The sequence below is a fragment of the Urocitellus parryii genome, unplaced genomic scaffold (genome assembly GCF_045843805.1).
Source record: "Urocitellus parryii isolate mUroPar1 unplaced genomic scaffold, mUroPar1.hap1 Scaffold_45, whole genome shotgun sequence".
NCBI classification, from domain to species: domain Eukaryota; kingdom Metazoa; phylum Chordata; class Mammalia; order Rodentia; family Sciuridae; genus Urocitellus; species Urocitellus parryii.
In genome coordinates this window covers 4,357,544-4,373,452 of record NW_027554016.1, presented here as the reverse complement: position 1 = coordinate 4,373,452, position 15,909 = coordinate 4,357,544, and the positions used below count along the sequence as shown (strand labels likewise).

General features: G+C 33.4%; 1 pseudogene; it reads right to left on the bottom strand.

Annotated features, from left to right (window-relative positions):
• LOC144252550 (roundabout homolog 1-like) overlaps positions 1-15,909 on the bottom strand; it is a 158,785-nt pseudogene that overhangs the window by 64,604 nt on the left and 78,272 nt on the right.

Here is a 15,909-nt window from a genome sequence, read left to right as displayed (position 1 = left end):
CTCTTCCAGTCAAGCCCAGTATTGGTAATAGCTGCACAATTGGAGAATTGTAATAGTTACACTTTCTCAAATATCTTAAAGGATTGTATAAGGTGAGTCTACAAACTTTTGCTTGAAGATAAACATTCCTCTCAATCCACATCATATCGCATATCATTAGGTTTTTATTCTTTTTATTTAAAAAAAATTTTAATAGCATGAGGTTATTTGTCAGGAAAAACAGGACTCTGCAAAAAGTTATACATATCCAGGTAAAGAATAACAATGTGTGTAAAATTATTCGACATTTGTGTGATAGATGTGGTGCCCAATGACCAGGCATCAAAGGTGAGGAGGGAACTCTGTCTGACACTTCAACAGTTCTCTGGGATAGAATCACCTGGTACTGTCACTTCACATTTCGTATCAAACTCATGAAGTGGTTGATTTAAAAGGAGAGTAGTTTCTGCATAATACAAAGAAGTATGTATAAATAAGATTATTAAAAATAAAACTGCACTCCAGGAGGAAAAAAAACCATCCTAGGCTTTTATTCAGCTTTTGGTACGCTGAACTAATATCAATGAGATAAATTAGCAATCTGGTATTATAGTTAAAGGAGAATATTAACTAGTCTTTCACAACATCCATAAGATCATAAAGAATAAGAGTACATACTCGAAGTGCAAGAAAGACATTCTATAATGAGAAAGTTGTCGTATGCCTCATTGACTTTGATAGTGATATTTGTGATAGGAAATTGTATTTGGATTCAGTTTCCATAAGAGAATAATCCGTGCAGGAGTGAAGAACACTCTATATTCCTTATGATATCCTCAAGCTAAATATAGGATTAGCTTCAAGTGGACTACTGTCCACACTGGAATAGGAAATGGGATTTTAAATTAATCTAAAAACACCAGCATCCTCTACTACTTGGTCAATAACCTTTAATTTTGTTCTTTGAAATTTAATATTATTTTCATATAGTTTCAACGTGTAATGCCACCGAATGGTCAGACACTATATCAGGATCTGACCATTTGGAAATAAAGACTCCTTTGTGAATCTTTTTCCACCCAATTACATTACACAGCTGAACCGAAGCCACAAACTGATTTTGTACCAGTCAATCAGATTCTGAAAGGCATTTTATTATTTTAAATTGACCATGAAGTTAAGTGAAATCCACCCTTTCACATTTCTTGAGGAAAGAAATGAGTTTTGACTCTTAGGGGAAAATGCCTACATTATACAATTTTGCGTGAGAGCTGAGACATCACCTCATTTTAAATCCTTAAAAATCTTCTGTAACAGTCTATTTTTCCAGACTGAAACATAGCATCCTGTCACTCACCAGTATTGAAATAACCTTGAAACTTGTGAGAAAGCACTTAAAAGTATGGATATTTTTACCTTCTAATAACTAAGTTACGCTAGAAAAAGCCTTATTCAAAATATCTCAAAACATCCACAGTGCATTTGTAGTCATATTTTAAATATATTTTAAAGCAGCCCTATTGATATACTTAAATTTCACAAAATGTTGTTTTTTAAATTTGATTTAAAAATAATTTTAAAATAAAATATCATACCCGAAATTAAGCTTAGATTGGTTTTTAGTTATCAAACAAATAAATTTGCTACTCAAAAGAATGTATGAGAGATTTATCAGGATACACATGTAAGGGACCTGTCAGATCAACTGCAATGATTCTGCTGTTGGCCTATACTTGAAAATCCCTGACCTATACTAGTGAAGGTAGATATCCTATGTCCTGTCAATGGACACATATCAAGGTGTGTCTACTCTAACCTCAGTTATGAATCAATAACTTCATATCACCTTCATAAAATCAGTTTCACATCCTAAACAATGATCTGGAATATTTACATATAGAAATTAATATTCTAAGTATCATTATTTAGCTAGTCAACTAAAAAATGACTCAGACATCAGAGAAATACAGATCACTCAGCAGAGAAGTACATCTTTTATAGTTAAAATTCTTCTAGTATGTAACTGTCGAAAAAGTACACATAAAAATGTACACATATATTTTCTATTTATATTTATCCATTCTGACAGCACATTAGGATCATCCTATAATACAGATTCATTAATAAGTTCAAACACAATCTTTCAGCTAAGTCTCATGTCTCCATCTCAGTTTTTGATGCATCTTGGCATGCTTGAAAATATTTGCCTAAAATGAATCCATGTTAAGATTGTCCATATTTATTGAATAGAGCTGCTTTATTTCATAGGGAAAAATAATTATTCAGAACCACTGGATTAAATCAACCGATAATACACACATGTTTTAAAAGTTTATATAAACATACGGAAATTTATAAAGGACTATTTCCTGAGACATGATATTTTGTTTTGAAACAAAAACAAGAGATATATAAACATATGATTTCCACACACACCAAAATTATTTTTCCAACTTTGTTCGAAGTTTCTAAAATCTCAAAGATGTAAATGATTTAAATTAAATTAAAAAGTTAGAAAAAATCTGGTAGAAAGTGACTCTCTATATAGCCAATTCCATAGTGCAATCCAATTCTGAAAAATATGTTAAAGCATTTTTCAGAGAGGAAAATATTATTACCATTTAAATTTATTGATTTTGTAGAATTAGATGGATGTGTAAGTTTTGTAACCATTTGGACTCTCTCTAGCATTTTTTTTTAAGTAACTTTTCTAGCAAAGAAATTATTCCAAGACTAGGTCTATGAATAATTGTACATGTTGGTAGTTTTACCAGCAGATGGCGCCAAATATCTATAAACAATTTATTTAGCTTTGTGAGTAGAAGAGGGTGTCCATCAGTAAATTAGCATATGTGTATTACCTTATATTCTTGAACCATTCCATTTTGAGTGTCTTCTGGAGGTGGCTGCCAGCTGACAAGAATTGCTGTTCCATTTCCATCATTCTTTGATACAGTTACACTTTGGGGTGGGGCACTTGGTGCTATTAAATTGTTTCAAAAAGCAGATATATTAAAGTGTGCTACAGAACACTGAAAAGCAGATAATTAATACTTATTAATTAATATAAGTAAATATCAATAGTGAACTGATTAAAATTAATATTTAAAATTAAAAAGAAGTATATGGATTTTAAATTCAATATCTGCATGATTCAAAGATGTAACCCACTTAAATGTTAATAGTCCAAAATTACTTTTTTCCCTCAACCTTACCAACCTGATGTTATTGTGAATTTCCATAATCAAAGTTATATATATTATCTCCATGAAACATGAAAGGACTTCTATTTGTACTTCTTTGTAACCCTAATTTCCTGTTTCCCCAAAACATGGAAAAATATAAAAAGTGAATGCTAATCAGGATATTAACCACATCCTATCACTAATCCAAGAAGTGGCAAGGACATATTAGGAGACATTATTAATGTTTTTATGGAGTGTAGTTGTGACACAAAACTATTTACATAAACAATACTTTTTAATTTCTAGTTTTATGGTAACCAGTCATACTGGTTTGCCTAGAACTGAGGGATTTCCAGATAGGGGATGAAAAAGGACAGAATGATAATTCTGGAAAGTCCTGGAAAACCCAGGTGTTACTCACCTTCTTTATAAATCATTAATCAAAGTAACATTCAATAAATGGGTGGTGGAAAGGCAAGCAAATTGAGAGTGAGTCCATCTTTGAATGTGGACTGGAGTTCTGAGTAATTCAACAGACCCTGTCTATGTCATTAAGTAACACAAGGTTCACATTTGCACTTTTTTAATGTATAGGCCACTAATAAAGCAAGTCAACGCTTACAGCATTTTGGTTTTTCTATTTAACCAAAAATAGTTGTCCTATTTAAACAAAATTTCTTAACAAAGTATGTTTAATATCAAGACAGTTAAACAATGGATTCTACTATCATGTATAGCTAAAAAGAATCCATTTTAAAAAAAAGACAGTTAAACATTCAAGAAAGACACTCTTAACATTTTAACAACTCCAAGTTAATAAAAGCCCAACAAATCTACTGCAGTGCACAGATATCACACACTCCATATACTTGCCTTCTTCTAAGGTTTTGGCAAACTTGATTTGGCTATCTGCTCCTTGAAATTCATTAAAAAAAGGGAGAGCCTTAATTTCATAGTTGACTCCCTTTCTGAGATCAGGGATAACCACACTATTTTTGGTTGGAGTTCTCACTTCAAAAACTAACCACTCCGATTCACCATGGTTGGCTCCAGATGGCCGATAGAGAATTTTATATCCTTGAATATACTGAGATTGTTGGTCCACCTATTAAAATAACAAAATAAAAATGCAATCACTCATAGCTTTTTATTGCTTATTGCAAAATAATAAAAAATGAAGTGCAACAAAACACATTTTTTTTTCCTATCAGGTTTCACCCTGAGTATTTCTAGTTCACCTAAGTTAATACTTAAAAAATCTTTTATCTTTTGTAGGATGATATTAATTTCTGTGCCTTATGAATAAATATGAAGTGTCATAGCAGTTCTGAGATATATCATCTAGAGACACGTGAAGGTCAAGGGTATGTGTTTTACTACTTCCTGATCTTAAAAGCCTACTTAATACTACTTGGAAATATTTCTAAGATTAAAAAAAAATCCTTTGATAATGGGCCTACCATAAGTTGCAAATTCATAGTTAATATTTTGGAGTTTTGTCCTCTGAGAGGGGTAGAGTTCATTATTTCATTATATAAACAAAAAGAAATATACACAAATAAGAAGCTTTTATTGATAAAAGTCCGTCCATGGCTACCATAGTAAATGACAGTCATGTGTTACATGAGAAAGCTGTCATGGCATAGAAGTGATCAACAGGTAATTAAATTATATCTTATATATATATTTATATATATTTTATATATATATATATATATATATATATATATATATATATATATATATATAAAATGATCTCAGACAAGCCACTTGCTTATTAAGACTGAGATAAAATATTACAAGAACAACTCACTGTCCAGTGCACTTCAATTTATGAGGAAGAAAGGATGGTGGGATTGTGGAGGTGCAGGACGACGTTTCCCAGTTCTCTCTGGACCTGCTTGTGGTCCACCCCCTGACTTGTCGGTGGAACATCTGCAAGGATTCAAGAAGACCCTGTCAGGCTCCGCATCATGCTAACGAACTGAAGCAAAGCAGCTTGAACCAGTCCTTTCAATCAGAGCCACTCTTAGAAAAGAAGACTCACTGGGCCTAGGAAGCCAACCTGTGCTACAGAACAACATAAGAACAACTTAGCCTTTTCATTAGGTTCAGAAGACTAGGGACCTACAGAGAAAGAGGAGGGGAAGGGAACAAGTAGAGGGCCTGCAGAGAGCCCGAGGGCAAGAAACAAAAAGACAATGGCAAATAGTAAAGTGTAAGGGCTGCTCCCACCATGTCATGATCATGTTCACGCTGAGAGTGAGGCTAGGCAGTCCTCTCTGGTATAACCTTCCAGAAGGATCCCAACTTTAAAAAAAAAAAAAAAAAAAAAAAACAGAAGGATCCCAACTAAGCAAGGAAGACAACAACCAGACCTGTTAGCAGAGAGTTGGGCAAGGAAGAGCAGAGAAACATGGGCAGCAGAAGCAAGCCCAGAAAGAAGCCCAACAGCTACATTTCATAAGAGAGCCCTGGTCTCTTCCCAGGCAGGCAGGGTGGATAAGGAAGTGGCAGCAATATGGGATGCAGAAGGCACTACTGAGGCCAATAAAATCAATTAGATCCATGAGCAAAGAGCACTTATTAACATCATCTTAATTGATGATGGTTTACGTTAGTTATTGTATCACAGTGAAGAATGCTTAATAAAGAGCATTAGCCATTTTGCAATGGCAGTCTTTTATGTGTTATTTTAGAAAATTTCATATTAGAAAGAAAAATAGAAAGTGATGCCTAGAAATGTAATTTGGAAATGCTTATGAATTGATCCTTTTATTTTTCTTGTTCTCCTCCTGAAAGAAATGTTTTATAATTCAGAAAGGCTTTTCCCCACACTCAGAATTGGACTGGCAGGAAATCTTAATATTGCTCTATCCTACAGCTTCACAGGTACTGGAATCCCTCTATGCATTGTTCAGAATTCACCCACTATTTATAGTAACTGTCATCTTCTTATCAATATTCTATACACCATCTTTCATTCTGTGTAAGTGTACATTTCCTTTAAATAATAGGGCTCAAGAATGTTTCAAGGACACGAAATGTGGAGGTAGAATAATAGCAATAGAGGTGACGGCCACCCCATCCCAACAATGACCACTATCCACCCAATTCCATCCCTGGCTGCCAGTTTCTTAGCTCCTCCTCCTTGCAGAGTCCAATCTTGCGCTTGGTGACAAGGAGCTAACTCCAATGTGACACAGGTCTGTCTACCTGACTCCTATACTACAAACCTGTTCTCTGTATGTATGCATGTTTAACTTTTGGTTACAGCTCATTCATTGGTGTCTCCACTTGGGGAAGACTCTGGTGCAACCATATTTCCCAAGTGGTTATAGACACCATGCCTGTTCCCTTGGAAATCAATTGCCAACAAATCTTCCCTGAACTTTCTGCATGATTTCCTTTCCCTTACAGCATATGCATTCTGTCACCTCCGATAGATTTTTTTTTCTTTTTTAGGTCCTTTCCAAGATTTCTACTATGATCATAATCCTCAATTGGGTTGTACAGTGTCTCAAAAGCAGATTAAGAACTAAGTAATAAAACACGCCTCTATTATTTTCACTCATTGGTTGCTTCTTGTGTCCTGGAGTCAGAAAAAAGCATGTTATCGTCCAGTCTCCTAAAATATTAAGGAAAGGATGTCATGTTTCCTCTAACACTTCTTTCTTTTGGGGCTAATCATGCCAAGAGCATTGCATTTCCTCTGTGAAGTGATCTTCGGCTTTCCATGCACTATGTTCTCTTAAAAGTCCATCTGAAAATGCAGTGCTCACAGCAAACCCATCACTCCATTTGTGATTTGACCAGTTCGCAGTGAAAGAGACGACGCCTTGATCCAGAAACAATTGTGTTATTCCAGCAAAAACAACATTGGCTCTTTTTGCGGCTATATCACTCAGGGGTTACAGATAGGTGTTTGAGTTGACTCCAAACACCAAGTCTGTCCACCTCCCAGAGCACCAACATGCACACACTTCTATTCCTATAAGCCTAGAGTTCTCAGACTATCCTTTTAAAGCTAATTTTTTCAACCTCAGTTCAAGTACCTGACTCTTTAATTTGCTCTGTTAATTTCAATCATGTTAGTGCTGGCTCTTCATTCCAGTCTGTCAAGATATATTTGATTCTGATTCTCTCACTTGGCTGACTAGCTCTCTTTCTTGGTTTTTTGATAGCTGCAAATTTTATGAACTTTATTTTTAATCTGGACACTGAAAGAAACAAAAGTAATTATGGCATTTTAAAAAAAAATTAAATCTATGCTCATATATTGATTTATTTATCCTGCATGCTTATTTGTTGATTAATTTGTTCTGATAGAGATTAATTCAGTCTGGGTCCAGTCCCGAAGAATGCACTTATTTAGTTCCATTCCAAAGGCAAAAAGACCAAAATGCAGAAGGATTGCCTATCTTCCTCAATGTCACAGAGCTACAAGACTGAAGAGCTGAGATGAAAATGTCTTTGACTTCCAAATGTGTGCCTGTTTCCCCATATATCAGTTTCTGGTTGACCTAGATTCATTTCCCTTAGATTCATTTCCCTTAGATTGTTCCTCCCACTATGCATAAACAAAGGGAAGTTGATTAAAACTTTCTTTTCTAAAAAAATTAATATTCAGATAAGATATTAACTACCCTTACAAATGACAATATAGATTATAAAACCGTTCACATGAATGCAAGATAGAATCAGATGAAGTAGTAGTATGACTTTTGGTTAGAGTCCACTAGATAGAGACACCTGTACTGGGGACAAAAGTTTAAATTCATTTTACAGCTGCCATAGTTTCTGCATTCTTTACAAATGCGTATCCAATATTGAAAACCTCAAACTGCCTCAGGGCGGGCTCCAAGTGTATTAAAGCTCCTGATGAGGTGACTCATAACAGCAAATATAGGCATCTGGGTGTGTTGAATTCACACAGCCAGAGACAGACAGACGTGGGCATGTTCTTTAGCTCAGCTTGCTTTCTCTTGAATTCTGAGGCAGAATCCCTTCCATAAAGATTGTTAATACACACATTTGAAAAGACAAAATGTGCAGACCCCTTCTGAACCAGGAGAAAAGTTGTTCTGGTCTTTTAGTCACCTTGCACATAATTTGTTTCTTTCATCAGAACTAATTTGTGATTTTTCCTTTGGAAATGTTAACTTACAAGAGAAATGTTGATTCCCCTCTATGTTGGAAAAAGAATTTTGTATTTCCAATTAGCACCTCTAAGAATTATCTTTCCATGCTAATATAAGAACAAGTACATTTAATTGCAATGATATAGGTTATAAGAAAGGTAAAGGTTAATTCAAATGATTCTTTTTTTAATTTCAATGTAATATAAGAGTCTCTATCAGAGCACTAAAATAATAAAAATGAGCAAAAGAGTAAAAGGTAATAATAATTTGTCGGGCTGGGGATGTGGCTCAAGCGGTAGCGCACTCGCCTGGCATGCGTGCGGCCCGGGTTCGATCCTCAGCACCGCATACAAAACAAAGATGTTGTGACCGCTGATAACTAAAACATAAATATTAAAAAATTCTCTCTCTCTCTCTCTCTCCCTCTCTCTTTAAAAAAATAATTTGTCTACTGAGAGATAAAATAATTTCTCTTCAGAGAATGTAAAAGCCATATCCAAAACAGTCCAAGTGAACCAAATTTTGAGTTTTAAATGGCTTAGAAACAGCTTTAAACATGTCCTTTTTAAAATTTTTATCTATTTCTTCAACCTACCTTTGATCAATCTATAGGTATTTTACATTGAAGAGTCTCAAATATTTTGGCTGATATAATCAACAATGAAAGACCAGTCAAACAAATATAAAGACCTAAATATTTTCCATGCTCTGTAGGAGGGTGATTGGACATAGGAATTAAGAACAAGTTCCCAAATATCTCCTACATTTGTGTGATTTTGAAAAAGTATGACTTGATTAAGATAGAAATCCTGAAAACTCACCCAGAAGGTGATGAGTACTGAATTTAAACATAAATAGTATATTCAATGTTAAATACAATTACCTTATGATTAGGATATTATATCCACATATATCTATATTTAAAAATCAACAAATTGAATATAATACACAAACATTCATGTAATATTTTTGCCTTAAGAATTTGTATTTTTATGAGAAACAGTTCTCTCTGTTATCAACCTTACCTTCCTATTCCTAAAACAGAAAATAATAAAGTTTGTGGACACTGTGTCTGTGTATTTAAAAAATTAGTTAAGCAATTTGAACAGACTGTAAATGTACAATCCTAGCATTTAGTACAAATGATGTGCCTGTAAATTATAACTCTAAGGATAAGTAGGTGTCACCAGGTTAAGTAAATCAATATTTACCTTGTGTTTTCACCGGGTCTGATATTTGGCTTGGATCACTAATTCCATAAGCGTTAGCTGCCCTCACAAGGAAAAGGTAAATTGCACTAGGTTTGAGTCCTTTAATGGCAAATGTTTCTGTTTTCACATTCTCTGCTACGGTCTGCCAGCTGCTACCAGATGCATGGCTAAAGACAGATACAGAAGTTAGAACACGCATATTAAATGCATAATTTTTTTAAACAAAAGAACAACCAAAAAACGTCCTTTTCACTCTACCTGAAGGCTTCTATAATATAAGATGGTGGAGTTGCTCCTGAATTCAAATTTGGTTGCCATGATAAAGTGACTGTGTTTCTGCTGACATCTGTGACTTCAGGTTTTGAAGGGGCACTAGGGATTAAATTTGGGTCAGTAGGTCTCGGAGGTTGAACTGGAACTCCAAATTCTAACAAGTGGGAAAGAAATAAAAGGAAGCTGTTTATCCATGTACAGATAAGCATATAAATGTAGATGACTTATCCACACATCTACTCAGGAACAGGATGTTTACTTCACCAACTTACCATAAAGTAAACAACTAACTTTATTTTCAGCCTCTTTTTAAGGCAAAAACAATAATTTACCTTGGACTTCAATGTAAGCACTCCAAGTGGCCTCACCACTGGGGGTCGATGCGATGCAGGTGTACCGACCAGTGTCACCCAGCTGCAGAGGCAGACAGAAGATAAATATTTGCAACAATCAAGAGCTTACTGGGCTGGAAAAGCAATTACAGGTTTGTATATGGTCCATGAATATGGATAACTGCATTAAAATTCACTAAGTAGGAACATTCCCTTAATCGAACATATTTTTATTGAATCTAAAACATTACAGGAGGACAGGAAAAAAAATTATATGATTATTCTCATTGTATAATAGAATATAGTATTAATTACATTAACTAAAAATTTACAATTGACATTATTATCAATACCAGGGACAATAAATAATTGCTAAGGTATATAATTCTTCAAAATCAAAGGGCTAATCTTTATGGCTAAATTATATCTCTATGATTAATAAGTCACAAAATAAGGCTTATTGCATATTTTATCACTGTAACACTTATATGGATATTTGAGACAAACAGATGTTGTAGAAAAAGAATCAGCATGAAATATTTTCTTATAATTTTTTAAAAAGTAATCATTCTTATTTTCCCTAATTTTTTAAATGAAAACTTAAGGCAGTCTATGAAGTATGAAGCCAAATTCCTGCCTGAATAAACACTCTCTCGCCCTTCTGAAGATGGAATGCCAAAAAACAAACACAGACCACACATTCAATTTCAAAATCATTAGCAACTCAATAAACCTCTATACTTCTGCTTATTGTAATAATTCTATCTTCAAGTAACATTTGATAAAACAAAACCCTTGTCATCTTGCTCTGGCAATTGCAATAACAAAGTCACAACAGTTGTAACATAAAAGCACAACATATTAACTTCTGAGGCATACAGAAATTAACTGTGATGCTGATTCAAAATTCCAAAGAAGCCACCCACAATAGGTAATAAAGCTATTTCAATTTATGTTTACTGCTGTCAAAACTAACTCTTTCATATGCTTTTTTAAGGAGCTTGTCTTGACCTAAAAAAGAAAAAGAAAATCAAAACAAATAATACAGTCCTGAAAAATCTGATATGAGATATGACACCCAGGAAGGTAAATTCCTAAATGTTTCCCCCAAACCTGTGGGCTTTCAATCATTTAACATTCTGATTTGAAATGCTTAGTCAGTGTGTGCATTGCTTTATAGGTTTCTTTGCATGTACAGTGCTTTGGAACTGCAAAATTTTGAACCAAATACTCAAAATAGAAGAACGGTAAGTACACTGCACATAAAATATTACTGGAATATAACTTAGAAAATGCATTATGAAATGACTGCATCATACCACTATTTAGAAGGTATTTTTTCCCCCACAAATTCCCATCTACTTTCCTCAACAGGTTAAGTTATTTTTTATCCTCCTCCATAAAACAAAAAATTGCTTTTCATGGGCTAAATTATGAGTCAAATCATCTCAAGTGCATATAGTAAAATGCCTGCAAAAAATCAAGCATCAAATAAAAAATACATTCATACTTTCACTCAATATTTCAATCATGCTAAGAGGTCTCAACACAAGTTTCTGGAGACAAGAACAAAGTGGAACAAAACAGGAAGTCCAGTGTGTCATTGGAAGTTTCCTTTGCATATCGGATCTGCAACACTCCTGTCTCCAGCTGTTTGATTCGGGAATCTTGGGTTGAAACAAGGATTCCATCCTTTCTCCACAGAATTGTGGGCACTGGACTGCCTGTGGCCACACAGCTGAGGACTAAAGTACCATCCACAGCTACGGTCTGATTCACAGGACCTTGTCGAATGACTGGGGGAGGCCGGTCTGCAATCACTGCCAGAAGAAACAACAGGAAATAGATTTCTGCAACTGGAAGCAATTTTTCTAATCATCCAAGCAATAGCAGTTGCTTTGAAACAAACTGAAGATAATTAAACAAATAATTAAAGTAGGAGACATGCATTATTCAGAATGCATTTATATGATGCACTGATTCAGAATATTAAGAAGAGATACAATGTCCTTTCAAAGGGCCAACCACTGACTGAGCTTGCTGCATTGTCAAGGAACCTATTTAGGAGTTCAAGAACTCAAAGAGGATTGTGGATGGTGAAGTAGATAAGTAGTGGTGCACATGGAATACTGTAAACATGAAAAAAACAGAACACAAAACCAAATAAAAACATTTTTCCCAAGGAAACACACGAGACAAATTTTAATGAATGATCGAAACCCGATGTGACATTTCAAAACTGTTTGGTGCTCAACAACAACAAAATAATGGTACTAGAGCAGCATATGATTTTGGATTTAAAAAGGTGCTTTGGACTTTCACACCTCAATAGGATCAAACACCCTGTGTCTATTTATCTAGGATTTTTTTCTATTAAAATAGATATGGGTTGAAAATTACCCAAGTATAACAAATTCAAAGAAACTGAAAAATTGCCCAAATTCATTGTTGGCAGCCTGATCCAAAGATAGCTCATGAAGATGTTCAAACTTGGCAAATATCATACTCCTCTATTAGAATTATCAGGAATGACAAAAGCACTTAAACCATTCTGTTACTTCATAATAGATTTAATTGCACTATGAAAAGTAACAACGAGAAGCACTTTTATTATGTGTAGATAAAATTATTCTTGTTATATAAAAATTCTACAACCTGAAAACTTTGCTGAGATCAAGTCATTACTTTAAGGAAAATCTAAAACAAGTATTGGGGAATGAAAACAAATAAAATAAAATTGCAGAAAAAAATTAAAACTATAAAGCCTTAAATATCTGGATACTAGTTAGAGTAAAAAAAAAAACAAAAACACAAATACTCAAAAGAAAATTGTAAGAAATTGCCTGATTAAAGGAAGCCAGTTGCCAGAATAACTACATTTGGGGTGCAAAAATTTACAAATCTGGATATGTCATGTTCAAAGTTGTATGCACCAAAGATTTCACAAGCTAGAGTCACACTTCAAGTTGTTCCTCATTTATCATGCAATAATTACTAATTTTCTGCATTCATTTTTTTTAAAGAAAAGCAATGACATGAAATCAGCAAGTGTGCATTTCCACTCTACTCTTCAAATTATCTCTGTGTCATCACTGGTGTGAAATTTGCTGATACCAAAAGGTGTATTCTAGAAAGCTAAATTTTGAAACTTGGCAGGAATGTTTAAGATAATACATGGTTGAAAAATGTAAACCAGTAGTTCCACTGGTTAGAAATTTTAATCTGTTCCACACTATCAGTAGAGGTTGCTAATAACAAATTAGAAGCCCCTTTTGATATGTATTATAAAAATAGGAAAATATTTGACTGCATTGAGGTATTCCTTTCATTATAGGGAATGAATGAACATGTAGTTTCAGACATTAATTAAATTAGTAGCAGAGTGCTTCTCTATAATTGATTTTAATTAAGTCCAGTAAAGGTGTGGTTATATTTGGGAGTCTCATAATATATAGAAGCAATCCGACACCTGGAATTTACTCAACTTTCTTTATGTCTACAGTCCTTGGTTATTTGCATCATATTTAGCATCAGGCATACCTCCTTATTCCATTCCAACCCAGTTTACTGGTGCAGTTTCTCTGTCATCTATTTCTGCATGATTTCCACTGGGCAGTTAAGAAAAATAAAGCAAGAAAAGGATCAGCTCTATCATCTGTCATGAGACTTTGGACAAGTTCTTTAACTTCTATAAGCCTCAGATTTTTTTCAACATGTAAAATGAGGATAATAAAATCTGTTCTTAATAGCTCAGGGGATTGCTATGGACATTTAAGTGTAATAAGAAGTATGAAAGTGCTTGGCTAATTGTAAAAGACTAGACATCTATATACATATTACTACTTGTCCTTTTTACAAAAAAACTAATATGTAAACCAGTGCTGAAAGATTTAATAGTTCATTAAGGCAATCCATGTCTTTAGGTATAAAAAATAAAATCATAAATTTCAATAAAATACCAATGAAACGTTTAAACTTTTAACACCTATGTAGTACATTTATAAATCAAACCTAGAATTTAATAGACAAATTTCAAATTAGGGTTTAATATCTTTCATGGTAATTATTAGAATGAAATATCAGGCAACAAAAACAGTAAGGTGGAACACCCCATTTAGTGTTGGAAATGAACAATCTACTAGGAATAAATCCCTAATTCCCAGGGTTAGTTAGGTTTTTAAAAAAATTTTTTGGGGGCTATGGCTCAAGCTGTAGCGCGCTTGCCTGGCATGCATATGGCACTGGGTTCAATCCTCAGCACCACATAAAAGTAAAATAAAGATGTTGTGTCCACCAAAAACTAAAAAATAAATATTAAAAAATTCAAAAAAAAATTTTAAGTAAATGTTCTATGCATGTCTAATCTCAAAAATACAAACCATTTGTGATAGTATCATGGTGCTATTTAAAGACTATAAACTTTATTCTGTGAGCACTAGTCCATCAAATAATGAAAATTTGTGTTCTAAAAATGTCCTCCGTATTTTTTAAAAATATGAAATAATTTCAAAAATTCTAGTAAACATTATGTGTGATTGTGAATTATTAAATGCTTTCCCTTGGAAGTTAAGATCACGATGATTACATTGACCATCACCAATTCTACTCACTATACTGAAGCTTATAAACAATATAGGACAACACAAAGAAGTCACAAGTGGTACCACATTAAGAAAGAAGTAAAAGTATCTATCTAAAGTTGACAGATGTTGTACAAGAAAATTTCAGAATAACCTATGTAAAAATTTTTGAGAAATAATATGTGGATTTAGAAAAGTTGCTGGACATAAGGTTAATATACAAAAGTCAATTGTACAACTAGAAAATTTCCTTAAACAATTCAATGATGAAACTTTGAAAATGTTGAAACTTAAAATATACATATATAATCTCATCAAAAAACATAAAATATCTTAAGTATAACACTACTAAATCATATTCATGACCTGTATCCAGGAAACTATAAAATATTACTAAGAGAAACTTTATAACATATAAACAAATTAAAAGGCATATGTGGGATATATACCATTTCTTTGAATTGAAAGCTTCAGGTTGCTAAGAAGCTAATTCTCACTAAATAATCCAGTACTAAAATTGAATCTAAATTGTTTATTGGTTATTGGTTCATATGTACAGAATTTTATAAGTTTATTTTAAAATTTATAAGGAATGCAGAGGATCTTCAACAGTAAGCCTAAAACAATGAAAAATAAAGTTCGAGACTAATACTACCAGTCTTTAAGACTTACTATAAAGCTGCAATAAGTAAGACCCTATGTAATGGCATAAATAGGTCACTGGACCAGAAAAGAGATATTACAAATCAACCACTAATTTATGTTCATCTGAATCATGATAGAATACCACCAGAGTTAGGGAAAGAATAGTCTTGACAATAAGTGATGAAGAAACAATTAGATTTCTTAAAAGGAAAATAAAGAGTTTTGATTCCTGACTCACACCATTAATTTGGATGGATCAAAAACTTGAATCTCAAAGGAATAAATAATAAAGTTTTTAGAAAAAGAAAGAACATATTTGTAGCCTGAGGAAAGAACAGGACATTAAAAGTGCTAATAATAAAAGAAAAATAATTATTACCCATTGATCATTATTAAAATTAACTTCCTAATACTTAAAATAACCATGAAGAGAATTGGAAGAGGACTGGGGTTGTAGCTCAGTGGCAGAGCTCTTGGATAGCATGTGTGAGGCACTGGATTTGATCTTCGGCACCACATTAAAAAAATAAATAAAAATAAAGGCATGCTGTCCCTCTACAACT